Genomic DNA, 14,558 nt, shown 5'->3' on the forward strand with positions numbered 1-14,558 from the left:
CCTTGGTTTCCATATCATTTTAGCAAGTGAATTGTGCTTGAGGGCCCATCAAGGGAGGCAGAATGGGAAGGATCTAAGACTGCAAGAACATCTATGTGTTCTAGACACTAAATTACCTGATTCTTAGAGTGAAAATGAAAGGTGTAGGAGCCTGTGAGAGGTCAAAATTACTGTCAGCAGCTCTAAATGGAGACAAAAAAACTGGATAGAGCCTGTCCACAAGGCCTACTGAGAAATATTTCTCATGTGGATGGTTTCATGAGCTCAGATGCCACTTCTGTACACCTTCCCAAACAGCACTGTCTGAATGCTTTATGATCTCCTGGGGCTCACTGTCTTCAGACTGGCCATTTCCTCACTTTATTGACTACAAAAGTGTATTAAAGGAGGCAGCAAGTGCCAGAGAAAAGAAAGACTTGTGGGTTATGCTGTAGAAGCAGCACTAGAGAAGGTGGCAGCAGGTCTTAGAACTTAAACACAAGATGAGTGAGATGCAAGGTTGGTTTTTTTTATTAAAAAGCCCCCAGTGTTTGCCCAAGCAAATCCTTCATACTCATCTGAAACCATATTTAACAGCAACGGATTTCAAAGGGTCAGTGGTACAGGGGTTTAAATAAAAAGATTCTGCAGATGTGAGAAGATCTTTTCCAATGAGGTAATTAAGAGGACTAAATGGAGAGGAAAAAGAAGTTTTTTGATTTTGCTACAGATATTCCCTGCTTTGCACCTTGTCCTGCTCAGGTTGGGCTTAGATACCTGATTTTATCTTCTATTACCATATTAATTTCCAGTTATCCTAAAACTGGGAGAAAACTTCCCAGGTGAAAGACTTATGAATGCAGAGTACAGATCCAGCTTACCTCAGTCCTTGATGCCTGTGTAAAATACTGCCAGGCCAGAATGGTAGCTTTTAAATCCAAGTCTTTTGATACAAATGTGTCAACTGGGGAGAACTCAGCCTTGCACTTTGATATACCAACATCTCTAGTTCAATTAGCACAAAATTTGACAGTAGAACATTCTTCTTGCATTAATAACTGTTGTAGCTTGGTGTAACGTGAGATTATATAGCTAGTCATAACATGAAAGTTCCACAAGTCTTTCTCTAACTGACAGAAGAGAAAGCATGCCAAATTTTTCAGCCCATGAATTTTGGGAGAGGAGTGAAGAGAATTGGATAGGGTCTATGAACTGTCTTTGGCAATTAGAAGATTAAACGGAGACACATGTCTTAGTTCTGTATAGATTTTATCAGTGTACAGAATAGCCCATCAGTCTGCATTTTTCCATATTTTCACCAGTTTTATACATCTTTTTGCAATTAACACATGGTTCAAATACTGAAATAAAAAAACATCGATACTTCATGTTTATGTCATCTGGCATTCATCCATAATTTCTCCCTGAAATATTCCATGTTGTCTGGGAACACCATTTGACAACAGCAGTCTTCAAAGGGTTAGTCCCGTAGGAGCTGTGCAAAGCAGATCCTGCAGACTCTTACATGGATAGTCCTGGTTTAGTCAGATGATGATTAACAAGGAGAGCTGATCCAAGACAATTGAACTAATGTAATGTAATGTAATGTAATGTCTTTTTAATTATTTCATGCTGCTAGGCTGAAATACCTGATTTTATGGTGTAATGCCTAAGAGTTGGGTGTCCATCCAACACCACAGGATCTTCAGCACTCCACCGAGCCACGTTACATGTGTGCAGAAAAACCTCTTCTACCTATAAAGGACTCTACAAAATTAGTGTCTAAGGATGCAGGAACAATGAAAGATGCAATTTTTCTTAATGTCAGTAGCATTGAAATTGTCAGTGTATATTAGCTTGGAGAAATTCTATACCGATACCAAATCTTTATTATAGTTCTTCCAATAAACTTAGGTTTCTTACCCATATAGTGATCCAGGTGATCTTATATTCCTAAGCTTGAGTCACATTTTTTTTCTGTCAGCATAAACAAAAAATCATAAAAATGAAGCCAAAGAGGACCATTGTTAGACAAGCATCTACTCATTTAAGTAGTGGCAAAATTTAGCTTTTTAAAAGAAATAAAGATTATTTATGCATTATTTAATATTATTATAATTATTATAACACCATATTCCTACATGCAGGAATTTCTGGAATGTAAGATTTGATATTATGATGGTGGTTTGTTAGTACTTAGCTAAAAGTTGTGGCAAATGTAAAGAGGACCAATCCTACTTCTCCCACGTATTGTCATAATTCAAGGTTTATAAAAGTACATTGAGTGATATCAGCCTCTGGCAAAGCATTACTGCTTGAACGTCTGCCTCACGTACTCTGGCACAGCAGAAAAAAACTGGGCTGAGGCTCGGGCCGAAGTCCATTGTACAGCTCTGCTGAAATTACTTGCAAGACATGATAATGTGCAGCTGCACAGTCACTCTTTTGTGCACCAGCTCAGCATTGTGAAACAGGGCATTCCCAGGGGATGTACGGAAGTATTTGTGCCATTGTGAGACACAATGGTCCAATCTAGATGTACAATGAAGCCAAGGCACAAAACATGCAAAGAGATCCTGGTAGATGGGGCAAACCTCTGTGTTGTGAGCAAAAGCTGTGGCTCTGGCTCTGGCTACACTGCAGGTACTGCTCTCTGTAGCTGATGGAAGGCTTCCAGCCATATAGACTGTGCTGTCTTGTGTGGCAAGTCGTGCTTACACCACCTCACCAAGACTGGGGCTGACAATGTGGGCAGGTATACAAGGTGAACTCCTCAGGAGTAACCCCATTCTCCATCAGGATGAGCCATGGGTGATATCTTTCCTGTCCTCTATGTCTGGTTTCCTTTGTAAAGACCCAGGAGTGCAGGCAGAAATGGAGCTGCAGCATAGAACAGTAACTCCTTGATCTGAACAAACACTGGACCAAGAACCATGAGACACAAGAGTAAGAAATGCAAAGAGTGAGACTGAAAAATTAGGGCTAATTTTAGCTGATACTGAGACACTTGCCATCATGTGTGCCCTTAGGTTTCTAGAAAGGTTGAACAAAAACAACACAAAGGATGCTCTCTTCTTGCCAGTCTGGGTAAGCAACAGTAACTCCAGTGCCTCTGTCTGAGGTAAATCATGCCTCTATTACTCAGTCTGTATGAGAAGGTTTTAATTACTTCAGTGAAAGTATTGGCAGAAGGTTTAAAATTAAGCAAAAATAAATACGTTTTTACACATGACTACACTGTAGATTTCAGTAATGCAGCTTGGTGTCAGCTTAAGACTGCAAGTGGGTTGATGAGAGCCTTGAAAAATCCATGAGTGCATTAGAAGCTATCAGCTCTAGAAACCCTTAAAGAGACCTTAAATAGCTCATGGAAATTGGAAAACTGAAACAGAGGCATGTACAGGGACTTCACATTGGTTTATATTTGTCTTGTTTTTATGGTTGGTCAGAGCATTGAGTTAATGAACCATGGAGAGTGTCTGACATGTATTTGTTCACATCTCTGAGTATCAAATCAGACACTTAAAATGGATGTTGAGAGATTACCATAGTCAGTGTCTCACCTGCATATTTTCAGCATGCTTTTTTCCTAGTTTGTTATTTAAAAACTCAGTTAAGGAGAATGTCACTAGCCTGAGAAGCCTTTAGAATCTTTATTCTCAACCTTACCAGCAAAGATTTCCCAGAGAACTGACTTGCAGTATCTTGCTGCAGAGTACCACTTGAATACTGCTGGGCCTTCATAGAACCCATTCCAAACAAACACCCACACTGACTGTGCACCCCAGCAATCTCTTTGTCTCTCTTTCCCATGTGGGTTGTGACTGCTCTCTTCTAGACTCATCCACATCACGTGTTCTACTTTGCTAAGATGAATGTCATGACCACCACCATCAAAAGCCTTTCTAAAGTAAAATAATACAATAGCAATTGCTTTTCCTTTGTCTGCAGCATCTGTTATACATTATAGAATAAAAGTAAATTATTCTGATATAATCCATTCTCAAACACACACAAAGTTACATGGTTTTTTTACTCTCTGTGTCTTATCCTCCAGGTAGTCCAATAATTACTTGTTCCACTACTTCTATTTCCAGAAACAGAAGCTTTGCTGATTGGTTACATTTTCTTCTTGTCCGTTTGAAGTGCTCAACATGTTTACTCTTTCCATTGGATGAAATTTCTATTATTAATAGTAGTAGGTCAATCAGCTGTCTGAGGATGGAGAAGGTCCATGGAGCCACACTGAGTTTCATTTATCCACGGACTGAGGCATATCAAACTGAGGGTACTTTGGAAATGCCACCATTGTACCTTTAACTTTCAAAATGTGCACTCTGCTGTTCTCATCATCTGTGCTCTGTGCAACATCTGTAGTTCTAAGTGATTCTTTCCATATGGTGAAAGTCCTGGAGATTGACAGGCTAATTTGTACAACCAGAATGTACGCATATAAATAAGATTACACTAGGATCTTGGGGGCAAGGGGAATTGGCAATGCCATATGTGTTAATTTCTGTGCCAGATAAAATGATTTTAATCCACTATTGTATGCAATTGTATGTGCTGTGCCCAGGAAAATGATACTCTTGATATCTTATTCTCTCTGCACCATTTCTGAGCTTCTCAGACAATGGGAATGCTCATCTGTACTTGAATAAAATCTCATCTATTGTGTTAGTCTCCATCCTTGCTTTCTTGGTTACTCAGCATGCCACAAAAACAGGCTCTTGCAGTGTTTGCTCCTTACCAACATTTGCCAAAGGGGACAATGCCAATTTCAAAATTGGGGTAATTTTCGATATATTTTTTTGGTGGAAGACAATCATATTTTCGTGTCTCTTAAATAATTTCTGTAAGGAAATAAAAAGAGCAAGACAGACTTGTCAGCTGGCTGCAAACAGTATTTGAGTCATAATAATGAATTGGGGAGGTGCACGTTAGGGATTGTGAGACTGTTTGGACTGAGGATGTAAGATATAGGAGGACAATCTCTTGTATCCATGTAGTTCTCACTGTAAGCCCTCTCCTGATAACTGAGTATGCAGATATTTGACTATTAGGTTTGACAGGAAAGGGACTTGAAGCTGACTACTGAACTCTACAAATACTGAGCATACCATAATTTTGGACACTGTCAGTGTCCCCATTAAAAATCTAAAAGTATTGCTGAAGTTTGCTGAAGTTAGTGTAGGATTTGTGATTTATTTTCCATCAAACACACAGGTGAAGATGTCTTCACAAAGTCAGTTTTGAAAGCATCTGAAGTTAAGACTGGCAAGATGACTGAAACCCCCTGTAAATCATTGCTTTGGACACCTTTCTCTCCAGCTGGACACCTTCAGAAACTCCTCAGCTTGAAAGAATTATTTGGTCAACTTGTTTCCAAAGCCTATTTCTTTTTTTCCATGTAGCTGCAAATACAATAAAATCAAGCAGAGTGAAATGAACTGGCACTTCAGATTAATGTCAACATCTGTGTGAAAATACTTCCTATCATTGGATAGCACTTTTAGCTACATCTAGTTTATTTGGATAGCTGCATTTAGTACTGCAGATTTCTCTCTATTGCAGCTGCAGGCTATTAACCTAGAACATGACCTCTTTTAGTTATTACTTAAGGCAGTAATAGTAGTGATACAGATTACAATGAAGATCCCTTGAGAAAAAGTACAGAAATTAAGCTCTATGTCATTAAAATTTTTCATGTCCTATAGTGAAATCAGTGTATTAATGAAAAGAAAAAAAAATAATGGGGAAATAATATGGAAACACTTAGCTAAAGGAATCTCATTTTTTGGATTGACATCTCTCCTAAGTATCAAAGGTGAGATTAAAGGAGCAGTGTGTGGGGGCATTAAGAACAGCAAACTCATACTAGAATGATTTAGGAAAGCAAATCAAATGCTTTAGGGCACAAGCTGAACACCCCTGCAACTAGGATTTGAAGCATAAATTTCAGGTAAGCTTTACTCAGCATGTGAACTTTCTTTGAAAGTTAATTACAGACCATTGCAGCAGGCAGGACATTTCATCATTTGGACTCTTGATCTTTTCTGGCTTGTTGAGACCTATGTTCCTGTGAACATCTGAAGTTACCACAGGCTTCTGTTCATTTTCTTGCCTCGGAATCCCCTAGAGTTTTTTATGCTGCAGTTTCATGTTTATTCAGAACACAACGTCAAATTTGATAAAAATTCAATAATGGCATTCAATTGGACAAGAATGTATGCAAGGTTTTTTTTGTTTGTTTGTTTGATATCAAAGTTGCTAGTGAATGTATATGGGCATAAGAAGATAAAGGACATAAATAGGCAGAAAGATCAGTTAGTTAGACTGCTTAACTTTGCTCCCAGGACCTACAGCTTTAAAATGTGAATTAATGTTAGCTGGTAACTTCTCATATGTGCATCAGCTGTGTAACATTGCAAACTGGGTATGCTTTGCAAGGGAACATTTCTTATTAAAGATGATAAAACTCCTTTTCCCTGTGATTCAGAGGAACATGATCCAGACATGAAAATACAAAAATCACTGACTATTACTTTTTACTTTGGACAAGATCATCTAACTCACCCCACTCTCTGAATGATTCATTGCAATATTATCAAGAGAGAGCTGGGAATGTGTATTATAAATAAAGGACAGACGAATTTCAAAAGAGGTGATGATATCAGGAGAAGCATCTATGAAAATAAAATAGACACAGGGATGAAATTTAAGGTAACATATTCAAATATCTTTCTTCAGATTTTAATTAAACACCCAGGTTTATCTTTCAAGTAGTGTTATGCTTCCAGCATTTGGCTAAAAAGAGCTAAGAGTCTCTGGGACATACATGCAGAATTTGAAAAGTTGACAGCCAGTCATGGAAGCTTTATAAACGCTGCCCTATTTCACCTGAAGACAGACACAGCTACCCATGCATATTCATGCATTTTAATTCAATAAAAGGTTAGTTTATACTGTGCACAATTTGAGGATGTTTATACTGTTATATAGTTTATACTGTGTGCAATTTATTCGTTTATAGTGTGCGCAATTTCAGGATGTTACCCTTCCTCTCTTGAGTGTAAAAGGCAGATGCTTACCGTAAATGATAGAAAAAAGCATTTAGTTAATCCTGAGGCATCCTACAGATTGATTGCTTTGTAAGTATCCCTCATCTACTCCAGCAGGTGAAAAAAAACCAAGCAGCCATCTCTGGTATAATACTTCCCTCCTGTGCCATGCCTCCATAAATATGTAACACAGGCACAGCAGCCTTTCAAGCCAGTGGGAAAGGGTACGCATTTCTTCAGTGTGTGCTGGCCAAAAGCCACTTTCTTTCCTGAAATGGAGAAGGTTGGAAAAAGAACACTTTTTTAGTTGATTCTGCATCTTCCACACCACAACATGACTTGCTATTTTCCAAATAGGATGGATCCTTGAGGAGAGATGCCCTGCAGGATCCTTTCACCCTTGGCAGCAGAGCTCTTCAAGATGCCATGCTATTTGTGCCTTCCTACCACAGCTGCACATCAAATATACAAAGCAGCAGCCAGGCATGCTTTGGCAGCAGGAATAAAATTATAATGTGAGGACTGGAAGAGAAGTTACTTGTTTTTTATTGTTCTGGTAAGAAATTAGTAATCAAATGTACAGAAGAAAGTAATTGCTTGCTGTTCTAAGCAATTGTTCCAGAAAGAAGAGTTTGTTACCAGGAGAACAAGGGTCAAATTCACTAATTTTATATTCATGATTAGCAGTAGGCCTAATCTAGGAAAATGTTGAAACTCTATCCAGGATCTGCTCTTCCAAGTTAGCATTTTCCATGTATCTCTTTCTCCACCATCACCACTCCAAATGACGGAGGCAGAAGAGGAACTGTGACAAAACAGAAGATGGAATGGTAAAGCTTTAGTTCTTCAGAAGTCTAGGGAAAAAGTGAGAGGCTGAGATGCACTTAAATGCAGTCTGACTTTGCCCCAGCCCTATTTCTGAGGTGACTGATTAAGCTTTTATGTAGTTTCATGACATTTGGTGCCACTTTGAATGCCTTTAGGTACCCTGTCTGATCTCCACATCTCCAGATGCTACCCTAAAAAGGCACAGATTTCCTACAGGTCCTATGGCATATCTGCAAGCTTGGTGTGAATGCAATTATAGCTTGCATCCAGAGGACACAGATTTCAGATGAGCAAACTTAAAATTTTCACTGAAGTGTCTGCCACTGAGGCTGAAGTCACTCTGCTCCAGTGCCTCCACACTGTCCAGAATAACTCAGGCAAGTTATATTTTGCAGTTTTAACAGCTGGGGACTGTTCAAACTGGTTGCAAGCCAATCCCACAGTTCATCCTTTTCCTGCAGCCATTCTTCAAAAGGGTCACATGTCAATAACACATGCCTTCATCTCTGCAGGAGATTTTATTCAACTGAGTGTTCAGGTTCAAGTTTGCAGTGAGCTCAGTGGCCTTGCAAGCTCTAAGTGTGAAGCTACACCTGGCAGTGAGAGCACTCATCACTGACATGCCTTCCTGTAGTGAACAGAGTGTGCAGCGAGGGAAGCAGGTACCCCATGGATCTGTGCTCAACCCTTTGGGTACTTGGTGTGTTGGGATGTCATGGCAATATAAGACAGGATCCTTGCAACAGGCCAGCCCTGGATTTTACTGCACTGTAAGCATTTCCATGGCTCCCTTTTCTGTCCCTGCCCTGTCCTACCTTGCTTGCAAAGTATCACAGAGCCATAAATAAAGAGTCTTTCCTAGAAAATATCCTTGAGTTTGCATAAACCCCTACTCAACACCCACCTCCAGGAATCACCTCCTAGCAAGGTACAGAAAATCTCACATTTCCTTTAGTACAAATTTCAGACCTTGATTAAACACTCATGAGCTTCCACTGACCATTTTCTTTTCCTTTCCCACACCAGACAACACAGTCCTGCATTACCTAGCATTTTTGCAAGGGTCTTCAGAGGAAGAAAATGAAATAAAAAGTCCCTAGCCAACTTAGCCGACATCTCACTCATCTGGCAGGAATCTGGGATCAGTGAGAATGGAGTATTTACTATTTCCCCATTTAAGAAGCACAGAGGATGTCACTTCTGGTTTATATAAATTTCCAAAACAAACCTTCCTGAAATAAGATTATTTAATTAGCAAATACAGAGGAGTTTGTAGGAACTAGGTCCGATTCAGTGATGTAACACTTTCCTAATCTAATTCAATGTGGCCCTTAGTGACTTTTATATATTTTCCTACAAATTTATCACAAGAAGGAAAACTTTGGCTCCCAGTACACATGGGAAATCTTGCAATCTCAAAAGATAGCATTTTCTTTTTTTTTTTTAATTTTTTTTTTGAGGGGGGGCTGGGGCATAGAATGATAAAGAGGACAAGAAATATTTTCTATGAAATATTTTTATTTCATAGAAAAACACACTCAAGCTGCAACTTTGAAATTATAAAGTCTATCTCCAGCTCTTCTATTGAATCTCACTAATGTTTTGGAATTTTTAGGAGGGAAAGTCTCATATCTGCAGGACCTGGTCTCTTTTTTAGGAGTTAAATAACAGATAACTGACAACTTCTTCAGATCACTTCTGGCAGAGCTGGAAAACTCTCAGTCCAGCCAGAGCAAAATCTGTCAGCTTGCATTTTTTTCTGACACAGTTTCTCAGAAAATGCTAGATTAGGTAATTCTGTGAGTTGCGCTGATTCATCTTAACTGTGACACGTTCTATGGCTGAGATCACACAGGCTGCAACCACTGCTGCTGCATCAAGGGTGGAGGACTTGGTCCTTTGCTCAAATAACAGGGGCTTGTATTTTTAATTTTTAATTAAGACTAATCCCTTGAAGACAAAACAGACCTGCCTGTGGTGTGAGAAATAACCAGAGCAGTGCTTCTTCAGCCAGGAATGAACATCTCAGACCTGAGTGGATGTCCTTGTCCTTTCACCACGTAAATACCAGTAAAGTATGTCAGCAAAATACCTATTTAGTTGCCCTGTGTGGTTTGGTTTATCAAGAAAAATTTCCATTCTCACTTAAGGGGCATTTGGACTTGAGTTTTGACATCACACTAAAATTATGACAAGCTCCAGTTCCCCACCATCACAAAGTCTCTGTTGTGAAGTTCTCATCCTGCTCTGTGTGTGCTGAGGAGCTGACCACACCAGGGTTCAGCTCATGGTGGGATCCCCCAGAAGGTGTTTCCATAGAAGAAGCTGCATTTCACTGCCTTGCTGCCAACATTGGTCAGTTTTCAGTTTTCCAAATTGTCAGACATAGGCTGGAGGCATATTGAATGGACTAAAGGACAGCTATAGGATTTGGGAAGCTGTTACATTATTTTTGATGTCTTGCCACTACTTCTCAAGGTTTGATGTTGTCTGTCCTGCCTATTATAGATGCCTGTACTGCAAATTACAGTCATTCTGATGCTTATAGACAAGGAAATACAAAGAAAATGTTTGGGTTTTTTTTTTTTTTTTTTAAAGATGGGTTGGGTTTTTTTTGTAAACATATATAAAAGGATCTGACCTGCTGATACTAAAATAAATTAACTTTGGCCTTGTACAGTAGCTTTTGCTCATATAACATCTAATGGAAAAGCTAATTGACATTCTGTCATTTCTGTTTCAATTAACTGAACTCAATGATGCCGCCCTCTAGAATTCGTGACAGCTGATCTATTTCCAAAATAAACCAAGTAACTAAATTTATTTGCAAACAAAGATTACCTCATTCTGGAATACATGCTAAGCCTTTTTTCTGTCCTCATCAACTGGTACAAGAGAAAATGTTAAGAAAATGCTTTCAAAGACTTAAAGATCAAAAGAGAGACTATATATCACAGGAAGGTCATGGTTGAGAAAAATTAAACATAGGTAGTTTCAAATGTTAAAAAAAAAATCAGCACCTTTCATAAATAACAGCACACTGGCAATTAAGACAGGAATTCCAGGAGAAAAACGGCAATTATGGATGGTATGACAGCATTTTGAAAAGAAAAATGTATTTCAATAAAAAAATCAGAACTTTCATGTTGTCATCCATGCAAGCATCTGAAAGCATGCTGAAATAATTAGGGAAGGAAAGGAAAAGAATGCCAACTACCATTTCTTGGACAATGCAAACAAAAAGCCCTACAGAGATCTGTAAGGGCACCACAGACTCCTGTTCCAGGAGTTCTGAGGGGTCCCCAGGTGTGGATCTGGCAGTCAGGGCATCCTTTGGGCAGCACTGGAGCAGCCACAGCTCTGGGATGAGGCTGGCATTAGCCAGGCATGGTGGGAGCTGTAGCTCACATCAGGGCCAGCAGCAGAGACTCATCCTAAAGCAGGTCCCATAAAAAGGGGCTGTGTCTTCCCCACCATCCCCAGCCACAGAAGGAAGGGGATGTTTTCATACTTCCAAAAGTTTCCATGTTTCCTCCATGATGGGGAAATGCACTCAGAGCCCCAACAAGTACAGAAGTTTGAGAAATGCCTCAGTCTTCTGCTGAGAATGGATGCTTCTGCCTATATATAGGGATGTATCAGTGTTGAGCAATACTGGGTTGGATAGGAAACTAGGTATGCATTTCCAAAAATGCAAGAGAGCAGTGTGAAAATAAAGATTTTCATTGGACAAGTGATTTCTGCCTGCATGAGATTTGAATTGGTTGACATAACTGTAAAATCTTCCACCACAGGATGAGTGTGTGTGCTCATAACAAAAATCAGGCATGCTCAGTGAACCAGCAAATAATCCACTGTCACTAGCAGGGCAATTAACCATCTGCAGGGATCTTTTAGTGTAATAAAAGTGGACATGGAAATGTGGCAAACGGCCTTATAACTCAGGAGTGCATTTTATGTTGCATTAAACATGCAAAATTTATTTAAAATTAAACATCTTAGAGCCAAAATACCTCATTTTTGTTTACAGGTGATCTCCACCAATCTGAGTTTCATTGTGAAAGGGGTGTACATGTGGTATTCAGCAAATAGAATGATGTGACTGTATTATTATCTAAGTAGATTTAACTTTCTACAGTCTCATTAGTATTTTGTTCTGAATGTAATACACTGGCAATTACTCCCTTTGCTCCCTTATTAATATTTTAGGACTGTATCATCTTGTTTTCCTCAGAGGTACAGGAAGCAGCAAAAAGGAAGAAACTCATCATTGAGCTGTTTTGTTCCTCTATTTATGGTACAGGTCAATGTGTTACGGAAATCTTTTGAGAAAAAAAAGAAGAGCAGTGTTTGGCTTTTCAGCATGTGGTAACACAGTGCTTCCATTCCTATAATCCCCTGAGTAGTTTGTTACCTGCACACCTTATTCCAGTGTAACCTCTTCTGTACATAAAGAGTTGCATAAAGTGTTCATCTTGATATACAATTAAAACAAACAAACCAACCAAAAAACCCACAAAAACCAAACAACAACCAAACAATACCCCCTATTCTGTTTATTCTCTGAACGTTTCTCCTCCATTCATTCAAACACCTTCCTCATTTTTTTTTTTTTTTTGTTCCTGGATATTCGACCTACAGCTGATTCGCCTCAGGTAAAAGAATTGGTATGAGCTTCCATTATTTTATTTGGAGGAAAATATTGCACAGTGCTGAGCCGGTGCTGTGGAGAAAAGAATGTACCTGTTCCCTCAGGGGTTGTACTTCTCCTGCCTGTTCCATTGCCTGCTGGAAATGAAATTCATTTCACTGTCCCACGGTCTTATTATTACTTCTGTGTTATTTTTAACCATATCGCTGTTCCTTATTATTTGTCTTGTTATAATGCCTAGATACTTCTGCCAAGATCAAGACTGTACAAATGTGGCCTGAATCTGCCAGTAAAATGTCGCATACTGTAGTGGAAGAGGTAGGAACAAGAAAAGAGAGAGCGAACACTATTGTTTCAGTTTTATGTAGAGAAAAACCAATCTAAGGGAGCTGTTCTTGCATCTGGGAGTCTAGAGCTGGTCTGAATGTCTGTGCAACTGTTCCCAAAAGAGATGGCACAAGTGACAGCCACAGTCCTCTGGAGGCTGTTGGACACATCTGGGAGTGCAAAGAGCTGCCTGTCTTTAGGCTACCAGACGCCTCTGTTCAGCCCACTTGAGATCACTTGCTCAAGGTTCTTTAAGAAATGTATAGCAAAATGTGCTTCAATACAAATTCCATAAGTTCCAGTGTTAATCACAAATTAATTATTCCTGGTTTCAGCTTCTCTTTTTTTTTTTTTTTTACTTTCTCCCAACCACCTACACTACTGCTGTTATGAAGTGAATTATCCTTTCTTGCTTTAAATTTTTCTTCTTTCTGTTTCAATCTTTGATTTTGGCTCCAGTCCTCCTCTCTCGCTCAGCAGAAGGCTGAACGCTGCTTTGGTTGGAGGCTGTGTTACAGAATGTTCTCCACCCCTTCTGCTCTTTTGTCGGCATCTCCTCCCACCCCCAGCACGCCAAACAACTCCAATGCTCTCTGAAGCACAGGGATCAATAGCCTTTGTAATTCTGTTTTAGCCAGTGTGCCAGTAGCTGTTGGTAGATAGGCAAACAGGTGATGTATTTAAAAACTCATGTCTGTGAAATACCTACTCACAATCAGCTCTCCAAGATAATTACATATGTGTGAAAAAAAAATTATTCTGATTCATGTCAGATGCATTTCCTTTTAAGAGTCATGTTATACATTTATTTCAGGCAAGATTACGTAGAAAAGACTGACCTTCTTAAAGCACTCTATTATTCTCTACAGTCGCATTTTTCTTTCTTTTTCTGTCACTAAGAAGTCATTCCATTTCTGTGTTGACATTTTTATCTTCTTTTTATAGCCTTTCCAAAAGCCATGTCACTTGCTGAACTTTTGCTGACAAACAAAAGGAAGAGAAAGAAAAATGTCATAAACCTCCACATACAGCAAATGGCAAGGGCACGCTGTATTACTCAGATATGGTTGAGCAACTTTTTAGCATTCATTTCTCATTTCACTCCTTTAGTTCCACTGTCTTTTCCTTCTGGTTTTAATTCTCTTCTACCCAGTATTTTTGACTCATCTGTTTGTTCTGACACTTCCTTTTTTTTTCCTATATTTTTTTGTGATTACCACTTCCTTCTTTAGAATTAATCTATTTGATTAGTTCTGTCTTCACTTTTGTTTAGCCTCTCTGCCAACCCCTTCAGGTATTACATTGCTGTGGAAAAAATTATATGTAGAGAATTTCCTAACTCCACAGCATTTGCTGTTCATTAAAATGTCTTTGTCAAAGTGCCATTTTTTTTTTTGGCTTTACATTTTCAAATCTGGACGAATCCATGCTATTTACCTACTTAACAACCACCTTGTGATTTTAGGATTGAAGCATCTTGCTCTAATGCCAAGCTAAATGGCCACCACTGACTTGGCTGATGTAGAGCTGCCAGAAAAATAGATTTTCATGAGAATCAAAATTAGTGGCTGATGAGAAATATATAATATTTATATAATATATAATATATAATCTATATATAATGATACTTCTTGAGAAGTCAACCTCTGCATATGCATTTTTTTAGAGCAATACTGTAAATAGCATTGCTGTTTTTTGTCCTTAATATATCT

This window comes from Melospiza melodia, chromosome 1 (genome assembly GCF_035770615.1).
Source record: "Melospiza melodia melodia isolate bMelMel2 chromosome 1, bMelMel2.pri, whole genome shotgun sequence".
Taxonomy (NCBI): Eukaryota; Metazoa; Chordata; class Aves; order Passeriformes; family Passerellidae; genus Melospiza; species Melospiza melodia.